Source organism: Natator depressus, chromosome 9, assembly GCF_965152275.1.
Source record: "Natator depressus isolate rNatDep1 chromosome 9, rNatDep2.hap1, whole genome shotgun sequence".
In the NCBI taxonomy this organism is placed as follows: Eukaryota; Metazoa; Chordata; order Testudines; family Cheloniidae; genus Natator; species Natator depressus.
Window position 1 is genome coordinate 28989867 of NC_134242.1, and position 22982 is coordinate 29012848.

At 38.3% G+C, this 22982-nt stretch overlaps 1 long non-coding RNA gene across 4 annotated transcripts in view; it reads right to left on the reverse strand.

The window, feature by feature from the left end:
- The window catches only part of LOC141993418 (uncharacterized), an 84976-nt gene that overhangs the window by 36750 nt on the left and 25244 nt on the right, over window positions 1-22982 (reverse strand). Inside the window, exon 2 of one of the 4 annotated variants that reach the window (XR_012640849.1) lies at window positions 22713-22804. The exons of the other annotated variants lie outside the window; for them this stretch is intronic. This is a non-coding gene — a long non-coding RNA (uncharacterized LOC141993418). The remainder of the gene's footprint in view (window positions 1-22712; window positions 22805-22982) is intronic. 4 annotated transcript variants of the gene reach the window in all.

Below are 22982 nucleotides of genomic sequence, written 5' to 3' on the forward strand. Positions count from 1 at the left end.
CACAAACTACTCACTTGTTTCGAATACTTGAAGGGATTTTAAGACTGCCAAAGGATTTTGAGCCATCTAGCACACAGAAAATACTCAACTAAAAAGGACACACTTTATATCTCAAGTTGTGTGTAACTATCGACCCAAAATACATTACTTTATGATCCTGAAGGAACATCAGTGAGCATAATGTAGTTTACATGGTTTGCTCAATTTTTGAGCATGCTCAGGAAAATTTGGATCCAGCATTCCATAAAGGAGATTTGGGGTACATTTTTCAAAAGTACCTAAGTCCCATTTTCAAAAGCATCTAAGTAGCTTAGGAGCCTAAGTGCCTACATCAACGTTGGAAACTGGACTTAGGTGCTTTAGAAAAAATTACCATTGGTCTGGGCAAAGTCCTTTATTCAGTATGATCTCTTACAAGAGCAGAGTTTAAAAAAGAGAAAGAGAATAATGCTGCTTAATTTGCACCTTTTCAAGTCCACATATAGAGCTGAAGCAGATATTATTGTCAGCACAAAGTTCTTCAGGGGATTCTAGATACCTTCTGAATGTTCAGTTGATTAAAGTAATACAAGAAGTATGCCTGTTGATATTCAGACATGTGAAACTTCAAGAAGAGGCACTGTATTGTTACAATAAGTCAAAGAAATTCAGCATCATAAAAAAATGAAGCCAGAACATATCCATAATACGCATCTGATCCATTCAGAGGTTGAGAGCCTACTCTCTGCTACCACAAGCCTCATGTGATCATTTATGCCTGTGCAAAATAACTAAGTTAAATTTCTGTTTTGGTGTCACATAGATGAATCTTCAAAATTTGCTGGTGCAATTAAGATGGAATTGAAAATTTGGACTTTTATTAAATGGGTTTAAATGTGGCCCTTTCTGTTCGAATAGATTTAAATTAAGTTAACTATGTCCTTCTACCAGCCCTTGTAAAATATTTCTTATATTACATAAGGAAAAGGTCAGAAACTGATTACAGAAGACCAGATGCAGATTTATAAGAAGCACTGTCTACTGTATGTAATACATAGGAATGCTGCAACTAGGCGGTAGCCTCTAGGAAAAGTAATAAGTATAGAAGAATGAAGTTAAAATTACATTCTATCTCCATTAACATTTTGTTTCTTCAGGCTTTATCGAGAATACAGAATTTTTACAAATTACTCTAACAGATCAACAATGTGTCTCAGTGACCTGTAAGAAGTTAGCTGAGTTACATTAATGTGTGATGATCCTTCTTGACCTAAAACACAGATGTTACCCCTTTTCATACATTTAATGTCCTATAGCAACCTTTTCTAAAGGACCAAACAGTTCCAAACAGAATATTTGTACCAAACCTTTTAAGGTTCATCCACATCTATTTTCTTATATATTTTTTTCAACCTGAAAGGTCATTTCACAAAAGAGATCAAAAGACAACTCTTCCAGTCCTCCTCCGCAGGTGGTCAGCAGCAGATTAACTACTAACAGAGCCCTCAAAGTATAAATCTGTATGACTTACTTGTTTTACACAGCACTATAAAAGAATGTTATTATCCTGCGCTGTGTTTACATAAATGAAACAATTTCCTTCTAAAGTCTGCAATGAAATATTAAAAGCGATCCCAAGACAAGCTTCCCAGATGAGCTCCCCCAAAGTCTTTGCAACAAATCATCTGTGGGGAAAATGCCTTCTTATTTCACAATTTACAATAAAATACTGAGCTACCCTGACACTGAGTGTCTAAACCTACCCAAGAAACAGGATTTGTGCTGATGAGCTCCAATGGGAGCAAAACACGTGTCTAGTGTTTGCGGCCATTTGTTCCAGGCAGATGTTTGTGCATTTAATCCCTTTAGCACTTTGTCTAAATCAGAATGTGGTCAGCATTTGCAACAAAGTAGATACAAATGTGCTTTCCATGAGTTCTTGAACCAAACTGTTTGTAATAAATAAAGCCTTATTCAGCTGTCACAGGCTACATTCAAACTTAAAACAATGCAGCCACACGTGGAGGAAAAAGAACACAGAGGCTTTTTTCTACTTAAAAATATGTTTATTTTTTCCAGTTATTCTGCAATTCACTGAATCATTTTCAAGGACCACTTTTCTCTAATTGGGCAAGAGTTTCAGTAATGCCAGCTGTTACCACCAGGACTGAATAATGTTCATACTGCCCTTTGACAGGTGAAATTCAAAGTCTTCTTAGTTGTGTTGTCCCTTTCTTTTAAGGTAGATATTAGGTGAAATAGATGGGGCTCCCTTTGGGGAAATTTTTTTTTTTTAATTCTGAGAATGATTTGGGAAGAAATCAGCCTCTGCACAACCATTTGGCTTCAAAGCTATAAAAATAGGATGTTCTCTCTCTCTGACCCGAGTATGTAGGACAGAGAATGAAAATCTGAATCTTTTTCACATTAAAGAGACTGCATAAGAAACTGATCTGCTGTCCTAAAAGGCAGAGACTGATTATCAAAATGCAGAGATAACTTTCCCATTTGTTAGCCACCTAAAATTCATCTATCAAATGAAAGCTCTGGTCTCTTCCTGCCCTAAACATTTTAAATCTGATCTTCCCATCACACTGGCCCAGTACTGGAAATGCATCTGTAATACATCAGTCAGAATATATATTATCTCAGGACCTCTGGATATTTAGATAGTCCCATCCATATCTAGAGACATTTTCTAACTTTACAACACTGCCATTTCCATTAAGAGTGATCCACTATTGTAGGGTGTACCTGCCTTGCCTGATTTTAAAAGCTTTGATTTTTTTTAAGGAAGTCTTTTAACCATGTAATAAATGTTTCTGAGCCATATGAGTAGTATAAGACCTCTCATTTCAGAGTGTCAACATAAAATACTCCAAGGCAAGTTGGGTAAACTTCTCAGGAGAGACAATGTTTCCAGAAGATATTCTGATAGGATTGCAGAGACTATTACATGCACATAGTTAGTTATTACAGGCTAGATTCTGGGGCTCGCAGGTCGGAGAGAATAAGGAGCGCACCTCCATCTCCCCCCACTTTCAACTGTTTGTGTAAGTTCAACCAGACATGCAGCCTCTGCAGTTGAGGGACTGCAGGGCTGCTTCCAAGGTGCTACCCACAGGGAACATGTTGCCCAAAAGGCTGTGTGTGTGTGTGTGTAGGGACACGGATCAGACAAGTAGTCCCACCGAGTGAGGTACTAGTCAGCTTGAGAAAGGCTGCCAGAATTGAGCTCTGTGGCTGATGCTTCATGCTCTGGCTTGTCACATAAGGCATGCTATGAACTAAACTGCTTACCTTTAGGACCAGATTGTTCCTGTCCCTTACAGCCGGGAGGACAGAGCAAGGAGACTTCTTCCACATTGTGACCCCCCTACAATTGCAGTCCCTGGGACCCTTGCTCCTCCCATGGTAGTATATGGCACTCCAATTAGTATGATTTAAAGTGCCAAGTCTTTCTTTTAATCATGAATAGGCCACCACCCTGATTCTATTTATTCTGTGTCTCTTACTTCTAATCATCAGTAATGATCATCAGTTTGGTCCAAAACTCACTGGTTAGTGAAAAGACACTTTGAAAAGGCTTTTATATGCTTTGGATCAGGCCCTATCTTCCTTTTCATTTCTTCAATGTGGGATTGTCTCACAAACATTTGGGAACTTCCAAACATGCTATGGATAAGGGATAAAATTGTCAAACTCACCTATTGACTTTCAGTGTGCCTTCGGCTCCTAAGTTACTTTTGAAAATGGGACTTGGGCTGATACGTCACTTAGGAATTTGTGAACATTTTTCTCAAGATGGATAGTTTGTTATCCACATAGTAATGTACTTATGGGCATTCATAATGCTACAAAACTTTTAGAAAGTGGTGCTCCTTTGGAATGATATTATGACACCAGCCAGGCAAGTCAGTCCTGGAAATATCATCTTTTATTTTTGTACTTCCACAGATGATATCAAAATACATTTTTGGCTCAGTCCTGCTTGCCTTATTCATGCCAATACCACCACTGAGTCTACTAGTCTGCAAGCACAAGGAGCACATCTTTAGGTATTTGCTGGCACTGTCCATTTTCATTCTTACATTTATACTATGTAGTGTTTTGAGGTCATATGCCCTCAGTTAAGCCAGTTTTCTCTGGCATAACTGAAGATGCAGAGTCTGCTGGTAGTAGAAAATGTACCAAGATAGCAGGTGACAGTGGCGCACATTGTTCACTTGGGAACCCTGCAAACAGGCAGTATTGCCCCAACAGTGCATAGTGCTTGCTGGGGAGGGGATATGGACAGAGCAGAAAGGGATCACACTGATTAGGTGCATGTAACCCAAAACAGTCTAGCGGCTGAGGAGCACTGACTGCCAATAAATGTTTTCTACTTCAGAAGAGACCCTGATTCACGCTGTGATGAATAACATCCATAAACTATATTTCTCTATATCTCCATATTGCACGCAAGTCACTCATTATTACATGTTTAAGTTCAGAGTCACAGTCATAACTATCCCCATTGAAAGGGATATGAATTTGGACAGAAAATATTCAGCCCTATCAAAGAGTTTATAGGTCTGGTTTTACAGCATTCCCCAGATCTCTGTGTATTAAATGACTAAAGAATACCTGAGTGCTTCCTCCGCAAATAACATTTGGATTAAAGTAACATTAATAACAGCTAAAAATAGCACTTTAAGACAGAAAAAAATGAGACAAATCCTTCTATTGCAGAATGTACAATATTCTTATCCATTTCAGCAGCATCGGAGGAGGTATTGTATCTTACAAGGGATAGATTATTTTTAGAAAATATGGGCTCAGTCAGGGAGAGATAAAGTACAGGTATACGTGGAAAAGGCTTAGACTTATTAAGGAAAATGTTTAAGATGACAAACATGAAATTCATGTCTTGTATTTTAATATTTGGAGGTTTATATACATGCACACATATACTGTATCTCCTTATGTATATGTTACCACATGACTACTTCCATATATGGAATTAGACATGTGACATTCTGATGGCCCTGTAAATAATATGAGTTACTGTAACACAGAAGGTGCAATTCTGCTTGGCTCTTATGTTGAAAGCACTGGAAGTTAAAGTTCCATTTGTGCCCAAGTTCTACAATGAACTCCACATAAAGGCCAAGCAGAATTTGGTCCTGTATGAAATTCAAGCCAATTATCACACTTATTCTCAGTTCTATATGTTAGAGATGTCTTCAGATATGATGTCTGATCGCTAGATAGTAAATTGGGCATAACCAGTTAAATAGATCCCCATTTGGGGCCTAATCTGAGAAAGTGTTTAGTGCCCCTGACAAATGGTAACATACAAAATGGTAACATACAAAAGTCAGTAGGAGAACATTTTAATCTTCCTGGACATTCTATAACGGATTTAAAAGTAGCTATACTTAAACAAAAAAACTTCAGAAACAGACTTCAAAGAGAAACAGCAGAACTAAAATTCATTTGCAAATTTAACACCATTAATTTGAGCTTGAATAGGGACTGGGAGTGGCTAGCCCATTGCAAAAACAGCTTTGCCTCTCCTGGAATTGACACCTCCTCATCTATTATTGGGAATGGACTGCATCCACCCTGATCGAATTGGCCCTGTCAGCACTGGTTCTCCACTTGTCAGGTAACTCCCTTCTCTTCATGTGTCAGTATATAATGCCTGCATCTGTAATTTTCACTCCATGCATCTGAAGAAGTGGTTTTTTAATCATGAAAGCTTATGCTCTAATAAATCTGTTAGTCTTTAAGGTGCCACTGGACTCTTTGTTGTTTTTATGGATACAGACTAACATGGCTACCCCCTGATACTTGCCCCTAACAAACACCTTTCAGTAGGTACCTGGTATCTTGCAAGATTGGTCCCTTGGGGACTAAACTGTCAGTCCTACACATTACCACAGCAAAGTACTGAACTAGTCCAGCAGCACAACTCAACCAGATGAGCTAAGTAAGAGCTCTCTGAAAGCCAGATTCTGCAGTCCTTATATTAAGTAGCACTTACATGAGTAGTCTAATCAACATTAATGGGACTACTCATGTAAATGCCACAGTATTGCAACCCCAAATTGAAAAATCAGGAATCAGACCTCATCAGATTTTTTAAAAACATACATTTTGGGTTCTTTTTATGTTGAGGCTTTATGAGTCACATTTCCAAGCTTTTTTTTAAAACCATGAGAGGTAGAAATTTACTTCTTATTTTTCTTAATGAAAGCTGTGACTCTCACATAATCACATGATTCCAGGAGCTGGGGATTTAAGAAAATACCAAATACCATGACATTTACAATAAAATCACAAATGCAGGCAATGCTGGTGCTCCACAGCATGAATAATTATTTGCAGAATCTGGTCCTAATCCAATAAGAGCTCTGTGAAGTTTGTCCAAATTACCAGTCACTCTGACTATGTAGGGGGTTAAATTCAGAAGATGATCCTATACTTGACAGTAAACTGGCCTATACTAATTCGTAGAGTTCCCCAATTTAGTAGCTGGAATAACTGTGCATACTTCCTTGAACTGCTATATTCAAGCCTCAGACTAGAAGCTAAGTGATCTGAGAAATGGTATTTATCATAATAACAGTACATCCACTGGCAATGGTAGGCAGAAGTGCACCTAGGTGAGTCAAAATACACCCTCTGTTTGGCCAGACCAGTCCATATGCTACATTGGAGTAGACCCTGTCACATGTTGCATCAGAGGAATATGGAACTGATAAGTCATGTGGACTGAATGATCCTTCTTGTTCAGGAATTCACTCACAAAACAGTGACTTGAATCTTTCCATGACTACTAGTAGATATTAGATTACTGTTGGATCAAATCCCGTACTCCTTATCCTAGTCCTGTTGAAGTTAATGTTAAAACGTGCATTGACTTCAGTGGGAGCCAGGCTGGGAACTCTCCTTATTCATTCAAAAACTTTAGCCCAGAATTAAGAAACAGAACATATTTTTCCAAATTCACAGGCAAGTGAAGGCAGATTTTTTTCTAAGAAATGTCTTTTTTCATCTGTAGTTATTGACTAACTCCTTTTACCTAATCTCCTGGCAAATGGAGCATATAATTTGGTTTGGCACATACACTGTTCTGATGTGTCATACAGTATGTCAACCAAAATCAGGTGTGCTACAGCCTATCAACAATATAGTCTGATCAGACAACACAACAAGTTGCCGTTGGCTGACAACGCTATTAAAAATTAACACAGCTATTATACTGTAATATATAGAAATATACTGTATTTCTATTAATAAACTGTGGGCTGTTTGACAACATTTTAAGGCTTAGAAACAATAGCCACTCAGTCACAAAAAGGAAGTTCCTCCTTAGAGATTTGCAACAGATTTTGTTCTTCTATGTCAAAATGCCATGTGCCGAAAAGGAAAAAAAGAACAGTGGGAGTAAAGTATGTTGGACATGCCAATAAATTAATGATAAATTATTAAAGCGTGATTGGAAATATTGCCATTTTTCACAGCTGTCAGTTTAAGTATAAAAGCATCAGCACATTAAACTAGTTACTGCTTTTTCATAATTGAGACTTTAGCTTCTAGCTGTGCCCTGAAGCTTTTCATTAATCACTAGAACTGAAGTTCAAGCACAATGACAGCTTAGAAGGCATTAAATAGGCAAAGTATTTTCCAGGTACAGCTAGTAAAGGCCTTTTAGTCCTATAATCCTTAGCTAATTGTTTTTCAAAGTCTCTAAACAAAATCTGCTCATGGTGTCTCCTAGTGACAGAATTAGCAGCAGACTGGTTTTCTTTTTATCTTCACATGCTTTCTCTCACTGAAATCTATTGAGTGCCTATTTGTTAGCTGCATATAACAGGTGCTAAAGGACTGAGATATGTAAAACTGTAACTGATACTTAACCAAGGAAACACTGATTAGATTGCCTGGGAAACAATACTTCCTGAATACTTACTCTAATCATACCATTTCATTTTTCATAAAAGGAACAAGATGTCATGGAAGTTTTTAAATGCAGTTAGTTTCTCTTCATCTAGAAGAGAAGGAAATGGGTGTACTTTTGTTTTAAGTTAAATTGAATTTGCATACTCACTTCCATGTACTAAACAGGGTTTTCCACATTCCTACTTGAACTTTAAGACTTCCATCCTAAGCTTCTGTTCTTCCTCGTTCACCTTCTCTCCTTGCAAAGTGTTGTACATCAGGGTTTAATGGATATGCCAAAACATTCTTTCTTTTGTGTAACAAATTATCAAGTGTGTTGAGATTCATCAATTATGTCATCTAATTGGATTGAGGCAGGTGCAAAATACCTCAGATGAAGTGGTCACTGGCAGAAAGGCCTAAGCGCAAGTTTTTCTATTAGAAACCAGCATGTCTCCAGACTCCTGGAATTACTTTGTACTTATTGATTAATGGCCATAATTTATTACAGTGCAGAAGATCTTGCATTGAGTTAAATGTGTGATTAATCAATTTTCCATCAAATTATGAACAGCAGAACAGTTGCCAGAAAGAAAATACCAAGTGAATTTTTCCCATGGCGTAGGAGTGTAAGGTATGAGGACTTCTGTTTTAGGAGAACTAATAACTGTCTATCACTTGTTTAATATTTCCTGCCACTCTGATAAATGCCATCCCCACAAATAGACCACAGGTAGCAATGATTGAAAGACCACCAAATATGTTTTATAGCTGCCTCTCTTATGTAATGAAATATTCCTTAAATCCATCTCAAAACAATTTATTAATGCAAAATGCATTTCTGCCTTCAGCCTGAAATACATCATTGTTAAGTCAACAATATTATATTAAACTGATAACTGATATTGCAGGGGAAAAGATCCCTAGGCAACACAGAGATGAATTTGAGATTTTTGTGTACAGGAGCTCATTTTTATTTTCCATCAAAACCACAGAAAAGTGACTAATTGATGTCACTTCTAATCGGCTAGTAATGCACATCACACGTATAGCATGGGAACACTTGGGGCCCAACTGAAAAAAGAAAAAAAAAAGATCCCATAGCACTTTCACATCTTTTATGCCAAAGAACTGACACGCTTGCTTTCTCCAGTTAAGCTGTGAGTGCAGCAATGTTTCATATAGCCTCTTGACTCCTCAAGGCCATTCTGCACCATTGTACAGTTGAGGGTTGCACTCCCTCAAACATGGGATGGTGACAGACACGAAGGGGCAATAGAACTTATTAGAACAGTATAAAAACATCAGAAAAAAGTGAAAAGTTTAAAAAAATGTAAAAAGAGAGGAAACACTGAAGACTAGAAGAAGGAAGTACACAGGATGTCCAGTGGCAGTCTTAATTTATGTGTCATCAAAACCCACAGAGCCAAATTCATTCAGGGTGTAACTGCTGCAGAATGACTTGTAGGGCACAAATTTTCTCCCTTTCCCTTTCCAGTCATGGAATACAAAATGCTCCACCAAGTCATGAAGATGTTACAGTGAGGCCAAGATTTTCAAAAGAGACTGGTGATTTTGAGTACTTTAATTTGCGAGTGCCCAACCTAAGACACTTTCAATTAGCCTGATTTTCAGAGCATGGGTGCTGAGCACTTTCTGAAAATTAGGCCATTTTAAAATGATCCAGCTCACTCATTACCATCTGATGGCTGTTCCCTGACCTATTTTAAATGAGTTGAGGGCCTTAACTTTTAGTGGACAGGTGTTTACATCACAAAAACCCAGTACATTTGACACGGGCATCAGTCAATAGGAAGACCAGTGACTGTATGTTGTTTCAATGCAAGGGAGACAGAAAAGGAGAGTGAAATTTAAATCTGAGAATAGATATTATAGAATGAAGTAAAAAAATAAAAGCCAACAACTCTGGCTATGTTTAGTCAATATGCCATCAACTGCTCCACTGAGAATGTGATTTATATGTTGGGATTAGGATTAAAGACATGGGAAACCTTGTTTACTAAGTCTGCATCCTATTTCTAAAGACTCAGAGCCCTACTCATGAAAAAGTTTTGGCTTATTTCCATACAATTCATATCATCTTTACTCAAGGGAAATGTGGAACACTTTTTCCTATATACCTGTTTTTGTGTGACATTGATTAAAATTGTGTTTCCACTCCCAAATGTGGCTAATATAGTGAACTCTTCTTCACTTTTAAACTCCTAAGAGATGTACAACTCCAAAAGGGGAAGAAAGTTAGGATGCAAAATGGTCCTATCTAGCGCTAAGATGAATAATGGCCATATTCATCAAAAAGGCTTTGAACAAATCATAAAAAGGGGAGAGTACAAGTTACTGCTGCCCTGAGAAAGTTGAAAATTGCATGCTGTCCACTTGAGTGAAAAATTGCTGAAACATACAGTAGGGCAGTATAAGCAGTACAGCAACTTAGCTGTGAAATGAAATATTTATACACACAGAAGTTTCTGTCTCAGAGTGAGTGTTTGTGTGTATATAACCACGTATAATTCAAGAAGTAAAAAGAGGATCGCAATAACTGAACATGTTTTTAAAAATGTTTAATACTTATTTTGTTTAAAATAGGGTTCGGTAGTGGTGGCTTTGGTTCAGGGTACAGTTCTTTCTTCTTTCCTAGCATCTTAAAAATGTCCAAACAAATCCAATCATATCCTATTTTGCAGACCCGCATAATAATCTCCTTCACGGCACCGAGCTGACATTAACAATTAACACTTTAGTCCAGCAGGGACCTAATAAAGCTAAGTGAATGGGTAGCATAATGGCAGACAATGCAAAATTTTGATAAGGACTTGGATTTTGAATCACATCCAGCTGCCCACAAAATATGACATTAATTCAGATCTGGGTCTTTGACTTGACCATTATAAAGACAGGGTCCCCATTTGAAAATTCAGACCTGGATCCAGGGTTCAGATTCTGGACTCCCACAGAGTTTGAGGTTATTTGGATGCAGGATTTCGGTTCAGGACTATCTCAAAGGATTGTGGATAGGTGGGAAGGTAGGAGGAACTGTTCTTATGTCCCATGGCCTACAACTATACTCCTAATGTATATGACCAACTTTGTCATCTACTGTATATATTTAGCCTATTTCTGGATTCAAATATTTATTTTCTTTAAGATTGAAATACTAATTTCGGCCCAATCTGCACCTTTACTCACCATGAGTCACACAAATGAACTCACTGTGGGTACCTGAATAAGGAAGTCCTGGTCGAGGTAAGACTCATAGACTTCAAGGTCAGAAGGGACCATCATGATAATCTAGTCTGACCTCCTGCACATTGCAGGCCACAGAATCTCACCCATCCACTCCTGAAATAGACCCACAATCTCTGGATGAGTTACTGAGGTCCTCAAATCATGGTTTAAAGACTTCAAGTTACAGAAAATTCACCATTTACACTAGTTTAAACCTGCAAATGACCAATGCCCCATTTTACAGAGGAAGGTGAAAAACCGTCAGGGTCTCTGCCAATCTGACCCAGGGAAAATTCCTTCCTGACTCCAAATATGGTGATCAGCTAGACTTTGAACATGTGGAAAAGACCCACCAGCCACACATCTGGGGAAGAATTCCATCTAGTGTCCGGTCTCCAACTGTTGGGGATTTTTGCTACTGGCAGTTGCTGATGGGCCACATGCCATCATAGGCAGTCCCATCATATCATCCCTGCCATAAACTTATCAGGCTTAGTCTTGAAACCAGTTAGTTTTTTGCTCCTCTTGGAAGGCTGTTCCAGAACTTCACTCCTTTTATGTTTAGAAACCTTTGGCTAATTTCGAGCCTAAACTTGTTGATGCCTAGTTTATATCCATTTGTTCTTGTGTCCACACTGGCACTTAAGTTAAATATCTCCTCTTCCTCCCTGGTGTTTATTCCTCTGATATATTTATAGTAGAGCTGTCAAGTGATTAAAAATATTAATCGAGATTAATTGCACTGTTAAACAATAATATTTATTTAAATATTTTTGGATGTTTTCTACATTTTCAAATATATTATTTCAATTACAACACAGAATACAAAGTGTACAGTGCTCACTTTATGTTTTTATTTATTTATTACAAATATTTTCACTGTAAAAAACAAAAGAAATAGTATTTCAATTCACTTAATACAATTACTATAGTGCAATCTCTTTATCATGAAAGTTGAACTTACAAACGTAGAATTATCTACAAAAAAACTGCATTCAAAAATAAAACAATATAAAACCTTACAGCCTACAAGTCCACTCAGTCTCACTTCTTGTTCAGCCAATTGCTCAGACAAACAAGTTTGTTTACATTTGCAGGAGATAATGCTGCCCTCTTCTTGCTTACAATGTCACCTGAAAGTGAAAACAGGCATTCTCATGGCACTGTTGTAGCTGGCATTGCAAGGTATTTACATGTCAAATGCGCTAAAGATTCATATGTCCCTTCATGCTTCAACGACCATTCCAGAGGACATGCTTCCATGCTGATGACGGATTCTGCTTGATAACAATCTAATGCAGTGCGGACTGACGCATGTTCGTTTTCATTATCTGAGTCAGATGCCACCTGCAGAAGGTTGATTTTCTATTTTGGTGGTTTGGGTTCTGTAGTTTCCGCATCGGAGTGTTGCTCTTTTAAAACTTCTGAAAGCATGCTCCACACCTCATCCCTCTCAGATTTTGGAAGGCACTTCAGATTTTTAAACCTTGGATTTAGTGCTGTAGCTATGTTTAGAAATCTCACATTGGTACCTTCTTTGTGTTTTGTCAAATCTGCAGTGAAAGTGTTCTTAAAAGGAACAAAAGTGCTGGGTCATCATCCGAGACTGCTATAACATGAAATATATGGCAGAAGGCAGGTAAAACAGAGCAGGAGATATACAATTCTTCCCCAAGGAGTTCAGTCACTAAATAATTAATGCATTATTTTTTTAACAAGCATCATCAGCATGGAAGTATGTCCTCTGGAATTGTGGCCGAAGCATGAAGGGGCATACGAACATTTAGCATATCTGACATGTAAATACCTTGCAATGCTACAAAAGTGCCATGCAAATGCCCACTCTCACTTTCTGGTGACATTATAAATAAGAAGCAGGAGCATTATCTCTTGTAAATTTAAACAAACTTGTTTCTCTTAGCGATTGGCTGAACAAGAAGTAGGACTGAGTCAACTTGTAGGCTCCAAAGTTTTACATTGTTTTGTTTTTGAGTTCAGTTATCTAACAAAAAAAATCTACATTTGTAAGTTGCACTTTCACAATAAAGAGATTGCACTACAGTACTTGTAGAAGGTGAATTGAAAAGTGCTATTTCTTCTGTTACTTTTACAGTGCAAATATTTGTAATAAAATATAATAATATAAAGTGAGCACTTTGTATTCTGTATTTTAACTGAAATCAATATATTTAAAAATGTATAAAAACATCCAACATATTTAATACATTTCAATTGGTATTTTACTGTTTAACAGTATGATTAAAACTGCGATTAATCTCTATTCATTTTTTTAATTTAATTGAGTGAGTTAACTGCAATTAATCAACAGATCTAATTTATAGAGAGCAATCAAATCACCTCTGAGCCTTCCTTTGGTTAGGCTAAACACACCAAGCTCTTTGAATCTCCTCTCATAAGGTAGGTTTTCCATTCTTCAGATAATCCTAGTAGCCTCTCCCTGCAGCAATTCCAGTTTGAATTCATTTTTCTTAAGCATGGGAGACCATAATTGCATACAGTATTTCAGATGAGGTCTCACCAGTGCCTTGTATAATGGTACTAACACTTCCCGATCTCTACTGGAAGTACCACACCTGATGCATCCTAGGACTGCATTAGCATTTTTCACAGCTGTATCACATTGGCAGCTCATAGTCATCCTGTGATCAGCCAATACACCCAGGTCTTTCTCATCCTCTGTTGCTTCTAAGTGAAAAGATCACATCTTATAGCAAAAATTCCTGTTGTTAGTCCCTAAATGCACGACCTTGCCCTGTGCACTATTACATTTCATTCCAATTCTATTACTTCAGTTTTCAATGTCATCCAGATCTTCTTGTGTGATATTCCAGTCCTCTGCCATATTGGCTATACCTCCCAACTTTGTGTCATCTGCAAATTTTATTAGCACACTCCCACTTTTTGTGTCAAGATCAGTAATAAAACTGTTAAATAAGATTGGTCCCGAAACCGATCCTTGAGGATCTCCATTAGTAACCTCCCTCCAGCCTGACAGTTCACCTTTCAGTATGAACCATTGCAGTTTCCCCTTGAACTAGTTCCTTATTCACCTTGCAATTCTCATATTAATCCCCATTTTCTCCAATTTAACTAATAATTTACCATGTGGAACAGTATCATACGCCTTGCTGAAATCCAGTAGGGATCTACTGCATTTCCTTTGTCTAAAAATCAGTTATCTTCTCAAAGATGGAGATGAGGTTGGTCTGGCATGATCTGCCTTTTGTAAAACCATGTTGTGTTTTATCCCGATTACCATTCATCCCAAAGAGTTGCATAATTTGACCCTTTAATTATGAAAATATGTGCATCCTTTTGCACATTACCAGTATAGACCTTATTCACTCAGAAAGATATGGAAGGGAGAGCCAAAAATTTCCAAATGTCTTGTATGAACGCTGCCACCTCCTTTTTGCAATGTTATGTCCTCTAATAAAAACAAGAGTCAGACATAGGTGCTACCAATTATTAATTTGGTGTCCAATCACAAATACTTTGAATTCCAACTTCATTGGTAGCTTTGGACACTCAACAAATCTCAGGAGGACCTGAGTATCTCTCAGGATTGGCGTTAAGTCACTATAATGAATAGATTTATACTTACTTTTGAAGATTATAATTTATAGATGTATTCATTTATTTTTCTATGATTTAAGCTCTATAAGAATATGTGGAGGGGTAATAGGATGCTGATGTTCCTTGAATGCACGCATGTGTCCAAGCACACTGTTTCATGGCTGTGGCTGGCAGTTGGGTCAAGTGACCAAATATCACATGACGACAATCTGAAGGTGGTGTTTCCTTTAAGAGGGAGCCACCCTAGACAGGTGTGGGAGACACAAGGTCAGGGAAAGTACCTGGAAAGGGGCTTTCTGCACCAGAAGGCATTGCAGGAGATAAAGACAGGGAGTGGGAATAGAAGCCTCAGCTGGAAGAAGAAGCTTTAGGAAAGGCCAAGCAGCAGTACCTGGGGATGGGAAGGAACAAGAAAGTCTACTGGGAAGATTTATGTTCTGTTGAGTCAAACTGTTTTGTTAAAAAGTCAGACCCCAAGAATGGCATGTACTTGAACCACAAGCATTCTATGGGAACTGAGTTGGGGAAACTGAAGTAGCAGACACATAATCAAATGGGGGAAGTGGATCCCGTTACATCAAGAAAAAACCCTTCCCTAGAAATGTAAAAAAATTACAATAATCAGGCAAAATTACTTCATCAAAGTCTTTTGAAATAAAACCTTTAAATAAATTTTAAAATTCATAATAAATGCAAAGTTTCTACTCAAAGTCTTAGAAAAGATTAATCAAATAAAGTCTTGTCTGTAATTATGTGTGTGTGTCTCATAAATGCCAAAAGCTGGTACTTGTATACCAAAGAAAGCTAGAAAAAGTGGGCCACATCTCAGTTGGTGCAAATCAGCATAGTTTCAATTACTTCTATTGAACTATTTTGATTTATCCAAGCTAAGGATCAGTCTCAAGAAAAAAAAAACTAGTATTCCACCTGGTAAGTGTAAATTATTGTCCATGTTAATAACAGTGAGAACCCTCTAAATCCTTTAAAAGAAGAAAGATGTACATTATCATATACACAGAAATTGCTCCAGATCTTAATTTAAAGTACACAATTTCTTAAAGAGACATTTTGAAAGAATACTTCAGTAATTTTGGATGGAAATTTTAGAATTTATCCTGAATTTCAGAATCATGAATGCTACATTAATGAAATAGTTCCTTCTGGCAATTACCTTTCCATACTATTTATAAAACTATGTTATTTTGACTCTTTCGTTATTGTTTGAGTGTAAATAACTTCAGATTTTTTTTAAAAATGACAGGAATTAAAACGAGAAGCAAGAACAAATGACCTGTTGACATTTCTGAGTTAACATATTTATGCTGATATGTTTATATTTGTGTTAATATACTTTCCTCTGCTCAGGGCAAGATTGTATGTAAGAGTGCAGGAAAGGTACAAAGCACCTTCCCAACCTTGTATTTACGTACAGTTGGCAGACACAATCTGAGTTCTTGTGTTCAGAGACAGCAAAGATAGCTAGCTGAAGGCTAGCAACAACAGTGATATTAGAACCTTGTCTGCACCAGAGTCAGTCCTGTAGACTCCTGTAACTCCTACTCGGTGTAAGTAGCACTTCAGGTGCTCAGTACTTCTCAGGATTTGGCCCTAAATATTCACACATGTGTCTGTGATGTACATCTACACCTCTGGTTTCCCTTGTTGTTTACCAGTTGAATCAAAGTTGCTGCGAATTGGTTAAACCTCAAATTTGTCTAAACTGCGGGACAAGGGTTCTCCTCAAAGCGAGAGCCAGGCAAAAGGGTCAGTTGGAATTGTGGACTGTTGGCCCCAGAAACATCATCACCTCTCAGAGTCTTCCTTTACACCTTAACATAAAATACTTGAATTGGAAAGGCTTTCATTTCATGAGAAATAACAGAAGATAATTGCTGAGTACTGCTGGTTGGAACATGGTTTTTACACACTCCCACAATGGAAAATTTCAACTTTTTGTTGAAAAACTGAAAAGTTTTTGTGTTTTCAGGTTTGTTTGGTTTTCACAAAACATTGGAATTTTCAACAGAATATTTCACGTAGTTGAAAACCCAACTTTCTGCTCAAATTGAAAAAAATTCAACCAGCCCTATTGCTGAACTATGCAGGTTGAACAGGAGGTGTAACAAGACTGTGGCCATGGGTGCTTTCTTCCAATATGCGTGATGGGGATTTTAATGACCTGGACAATAGAAGGTACTCCTGTGTAGTATCTTTTAGTTGGTACTGTGATATATTTCCAGCTTTGGTGTTGCTTCTGTTGAATTCATCCTCCAGCCTGGTACTTCTACTTGATGCTATATAAACACACCACAAAAAGAAGGTTCCCGCTGCAAAGAGCTTACCATCAAAGTATAAGACAAGAGACAAGAGCTGGGGCAGTACCAATGGGGCAGTAAAAGGAAACAACGAGATAATTTTGGTCAGTATGATAGGCTGTGGACTCAGCAGACTAGCAGCCGCTGTTGAGGTTTTTGTATCACTGCATCTGTCCTGCCCTCTCCCTGCTCCCACTTCCAGTCCTGCCTCATTCAATTTTGGGGATTCGTTGTGTGGCTCAGATTCCTGGCAGAATGTGGCATGCAGGCGGACTGCGCCTCTATGACCTTGCTCCAAGCAGACTTACTGTCATCAGGGGCTTGCAAGACAAAGCATGATTCTGGCCTTTCAGACATAACCCCCTCTTCTAATGATCAGTGTCGTATCATGCATGTTTCAGATTTTAAAAACCTAGAGTAGTCACATATGTATCTTTTTGTGCATCACATACATTCTCAAACACAGATGCATACAAACATACACTTGAAACTCTGTCCACAGCTCTGAAAATTGATCTAATAATTCAGCCAATTAAACTACAACCTACTGCTATTTCTTAGCTAACCAATGCACAGCCATCCAAACAGACTGCAGAAGTAGAGGGAACAAAAATAAATAGCATTTCCACTTCTTTTCAGTGCTTTTTAGTTGCTACAAATGCTAAAAGAAAAGGAGGACTTGTGGCACAGTAGAGACTAACAAAGTTATTTGAGCATAAGCTTTCATGAGCTACAGCTCACTTCATTGGATGCATTCAGTGGGAGAGTTACTAATAATGAAGAATAGTGTTGGTGAAAAATGAGACACACAATGGGAGACTACAGTAAACCACAGAAATGAGATTGAAAACACAAATGTTTTTAAAACAAAAATGTAAGTGTGAGAAAGGATAATCTGTAAGGAAATTAATAAATAAGTAAATGTTTTTCTTATTTGAATTTTGTATGACTCACTACACACACAAAACACAGCACAGGATACTATTAATGAGGCTGTGTATGTCCTGGGGTCACGACAACAGCAGAAAATATTTTGCTTACTATAAACCCCTCTGCATAGAATTAGCTCATTTATTTGTACCATCCTTAACTCAATGGGGCCTAACATCCAGAGATGTTCCCTACATATCCCATGGAACAAACAGCTTGAGCACCAATTTTGGAGACTGATCCAAAACCCATTGAAGTCAACAGGAGTCTTTCTACTGAATTTGGTGGACTTTGGACCAGGCCATTGGTGAGAAAGCAGACTACTCAGTGAAGGAATGCCTGCTCCATAAGCTACACTGGATTGCATAGGGCTTGTTCATTATCTACTCTTCCCCTGTGTGCATTGCCTTCTGCTACAGGTGCAATGGAAAAGGGGGACATGTTGGAGATAGAGGTGAAGCATGGCATGAACTGGGGCCACTTCCTTCCTCTTCTGGACAGGAATAGCTGCTTGGCAGCCATTTTGTGTATGTAGAGTTTCTTCGTCCCCTCACCAGGGATAATTCTCCTTATGCATATACTCTTGATGGTTAGATGATGTAACATAAACATAGATACAGGTAAACCAACTCTCCAAGATATAACAACTGGTCCTGAAGCACTGTTTTTTTGTCTAAAATACTATTCATTTGTTTTAGCATTTACATTTGATAGGTTACTCTGCTACATTTAGCACACATTCCTCACCAAATGCTAGAAAATAATCCCAGATTTCAGGCCAGCTTGGTTTTGGCCCCACCTAGGTATTCAGTGAGAAGGCACAGGGAAACATACAAAGAGGCTTCCCTGAAAACTTCACCCTTTACTCAGAGAAGATCCCAGGCATCTTGATTTTAAATTATTTTTCAAATTTTCCTCTAACCTACACTGGCATTTAGGAAAAGTTATTTTTCCCCCTGCCTTCCCTGAGGTGTTCATTAATGCAAATAGTAGGAACCCAGTCTCCAAAAATATATTTGGATCTTAAGAAGAATAACATCAGCCCTTTAAAGTTTGGACATCCATTTTAGAAGAAAAATGTGTGGGTTTAACTGTAGTTCTCATATTAAGTTTAGATGTCTTATACATTTTTTCATATGGTTAGTATCAGTCAAGCATGGCTGATATTCTAGTAGCCCAGTTTCATGATATTTTTATACAAAATATCCTCCTGAAGGTAAGTTAAATACTCCATAGTGCCCAAACTAAAACTAAACTTTAGAAAAAGATTTTTTTAAATGGTCTACTGAGTTAAACTATATACGCTAAATGTTATTCTTGGCATGATGTGTGACCACATGCAACATAATTAATTTTCCCTCTACAGAGATTAGTAATTAAAAAAATAAAATATAAATCCTTAATACTGCTTCTCGCTGAAATAGCAAAAAGTTGGACTAGGCAAAAAAATCTGTGAAATATAGCTATTATAAAAGAGCTTGTAAATATAGTGGAGCTTAAATTGGCCCAGATCATCCCCTGTAATGGAAAAATCTGTGAAATGGGACTATGGGGGTTTTTCCTCTGCAAGCATTCACTCACAACACCATCACAGCACAGGGGGGTGGCTTGCTTCCTTGTGGAAAAGGCAGTCAGAGCTGGCTTCAACCCTAGAAGATGCTGGGGGAGCCACTAGAGGCCAGAACCATCTGAATGGAGGCACTGTGCCTCTGCACCAGCCGTAAGGGATCCAGGAGGCAGCCTCTCCCCCAGGGCTCCTGGCAGCACTGATACACTGGAAATTTTCCTCAGGGACTCTCTAGCCGCAGCTGCCTCTGGCTCACTGAAGTTGGCTATACAGGAAAGATAAAGGAGTACCAGATTGCATTATCTTCTCTAATTTCCAAGTAGCCAGAGGTACCCTTTCACACATACATCCTGTCCTCCCATTACCTGCCCAGTCTCCACCTCTTCTCCAGCAAACACCTCAGTCCACAGGTTCTGGGGAGAGAGGGTGCCCCAGTAGAGGCAGAGCCGCTGTTCCATTCACAATGGGTGATATCTGTGCACATGGGGGTTCATCGATACATATAGCTAGGGGGCACTCGTCCATTGTGTGTTATGAATTCTCAAGCAAAATTAGCTAAATTTTAGCTAGAACTGCAACATAGTGATCTGGTTTTGACATAACCTCATGGATTTAGTACCTTGCATTTTTAAGACTAACTTAAAACTGCCTGCAAACCATATTTCATCACGCCCTCGTCTAATACTTTGTGGTTATTCTCCAGGCCAGAACAAAGCAAAGATATAAATCATTAGCCAAATAAAGTTGTCAGCCTGCTCCACCATTTATTCCTTCTGAATAAAGATCAACTGGAATAGATTGAAATCTTCACCCTTTTAGGGAAAAAAGTAAAATGAAAGAACTGTAAATTATGGGCCAGAAAAATAACTTTTTGCAATGGATGTGGATAGGGACACATCTAGGTCAGTAGGTTGTTGTTGTCATTGTTTATTGATAAAATGGGATGCTTTGTTTTCTTTCTATTAAGCAACCAATCTGTATTTCACTAATTCTGAGTCAGACAGCAATAGTGCTACCAAAAAAAGGGAGTCTCCTTTAAATCAATGTATTGTAATTGAAGTTGAATATCCTAACTTTTTGGTATTTCATCTACCTTTATTCATTAATGTATTTCTTCATGAAAATTATGTAGTTGAGTAAAGTTGAGATCTGCACAATTTGTGTTTTCCTGAAGGGTAATATAAGTATAAACCTGTTTCATATTTTTACTGTTTGATGCACAGAATTTTGGCAAGGTCTAGACATTTGAAAGGCTGGAGTGAAAGTACCACTATTAGATTTTTATGAGAAGATTTTCAAAAGTACTCTGATAGATTTAGCAGCAAAAGGCCCATTAACTTTCAGTGGGACTTGTGCAATTAAATCCCTTAGGTATTTTTTAAAAAGCTTCCACTTAAGTGTTTGCTTCTTAGCTCTCAATGCACAGAGAGTAAGATGGAACATTTTGTTCTTAATTTCTAGAATCTTGTCCCTAAATTCAAGGTCCTGCATAACTCTGTCCCTCTCTGCTTGTCCTTGTCTCTTACTATGTTACCTATTTCTCCTCAACTCAGCCAATAATTCCATTCTCAGTGCCCCATTTGCTTCTCCCTCAAACACTTCTGCATTTTCTTCCACATGCCCCTCTGTTCACAGAAAACCCTTCCTGAACTGGTCCACAACACCACTATCCTCTCTGTAATCAAATCCCATCTTAAGGCCCCTTTCTACTGTGATGCCTACAAGAAATGAACCATATGATTGCAGCTTGTTTTGGGAGGTACTTGGGCAACAGGAAAAGCTCCCAAAACATTGGGCTGGATCCTCCACTTAAGTCACTGCCCCAGCAGTTCAAATGAGACTTAAAACTGTCCTAAAGGGAAATCCCCTGGAGCCTTAAGGAGTCTTAAAGCTGCCTGTCAAATATGGGAATTCCTTGGTGGTATCAGCGAGCATAGACAGCTCTGTGCCATCCGTTTCCCCACTTCATGTTGGATTTTTGTGGAGTGGCCTGGAGCTTGCTGGTGACCCTGGGCTGGCAGAACAGAACCTAGACTAGAGGACTGTTCCAGCTGTTGTCAGAGCAGCCCCGTAACTAATTTGTGTTGGGGACTGAAATGGCCCCCTGCCAGCCCCAGGAAAAGGAGCAGGGGGAACATGGTATAATGTCTCCTCTGCTCTTCTTTCAGGGGAGCTGACCATCTATCCCATTATGTTCTTAAAATGTTGTATTATAAAAAAAAAACCTTACCACTTACCACCTGGACACTTTACCATTTACCACCTGGACACTTTACATTATTGTACCTCTTTTCCATAATCTCTGTCTTTCTGTTTTGTCCATTTACAGTGCAGATGGTGCCATGGTAGAGACTGAGCCACTGTTCCGCCTGAGAGGGGCAGGGACCATGCCTCCTTTTGTATTTGTCCAGGGCTTTCACATTATGGGCAAATAAGTAATAAAGGAATAATAATTAAGAAATAAATTTACGTCTTCTCAGAAAGGGTTAAATTCTGCCAGGTCTTGGATGGATGTTCTATGGGGAAAGGATGGGGGGACTTGTAGAGTTTTTGCCCACTCTGCCTGAGCCATGCAGGATCCAAAGAAGAAGGGTGATCTGGTACTCCACTGAGAACTAAGTGGAAGGGCCTGGCTAATGTGCCTGAATACACACCTTGGTCCCAAAGTGGTTTGGTGACATGGCCAAGGCCCCCAACAAACCCTGGCTACCTGCAGACACTCAGAAGCAGGCATTCGGGAGGTAATGTATGCTTTTCCTGCTTTGGACCTGTCATAATGTGTAATACTGTAATACTGAGGGAGATGAAACCAGATACTGTCCCCCCAAACCTTACCTATTAGGTCTACATCTTCCTGAACAAGCAGAATGGATCAGGGAAACAACACTTGACTGCAAAAATTCCACTCCCTCCTCAGAGTAACACTGGCAACCAAAAGCCAGAATTTAACCCTAATATTTAACTCCACAAAGTTCTAAAAGTAAATATATTTTCCATCCTGTTTCTTTAGGCACAAAAGCACCAAGGAAAATTATTTATCAAAGTGACTTACATCCAAAATTAGGCACAAAATAAATATTCATATCATCATTATTAGTTGGTTTTGACTGGTGTTCTCATGATGCCACAACCACCTAACTATGAATTACCTGGCATGGGCTTTTCAGGGATGTTTGTTCTGTTTTATGCTGTCAGTGATGTATAATCAGTTGCTGCTGCTTCATTTGTACTGCCTATGACACTAGGGAAAATTAAAATTAGCATAAATAATTATAGCATTTAACCTTTCAGTATTAGCATGGAATAATATATAGGTGATAAAAAGGCAAAACTGCAGGGTAAAGGAATAATTTTCACAACACACCATTTGATAAACAAAAAAGCCAATGCAAATAAAATGAAAGAAGAAGAGTGTATGA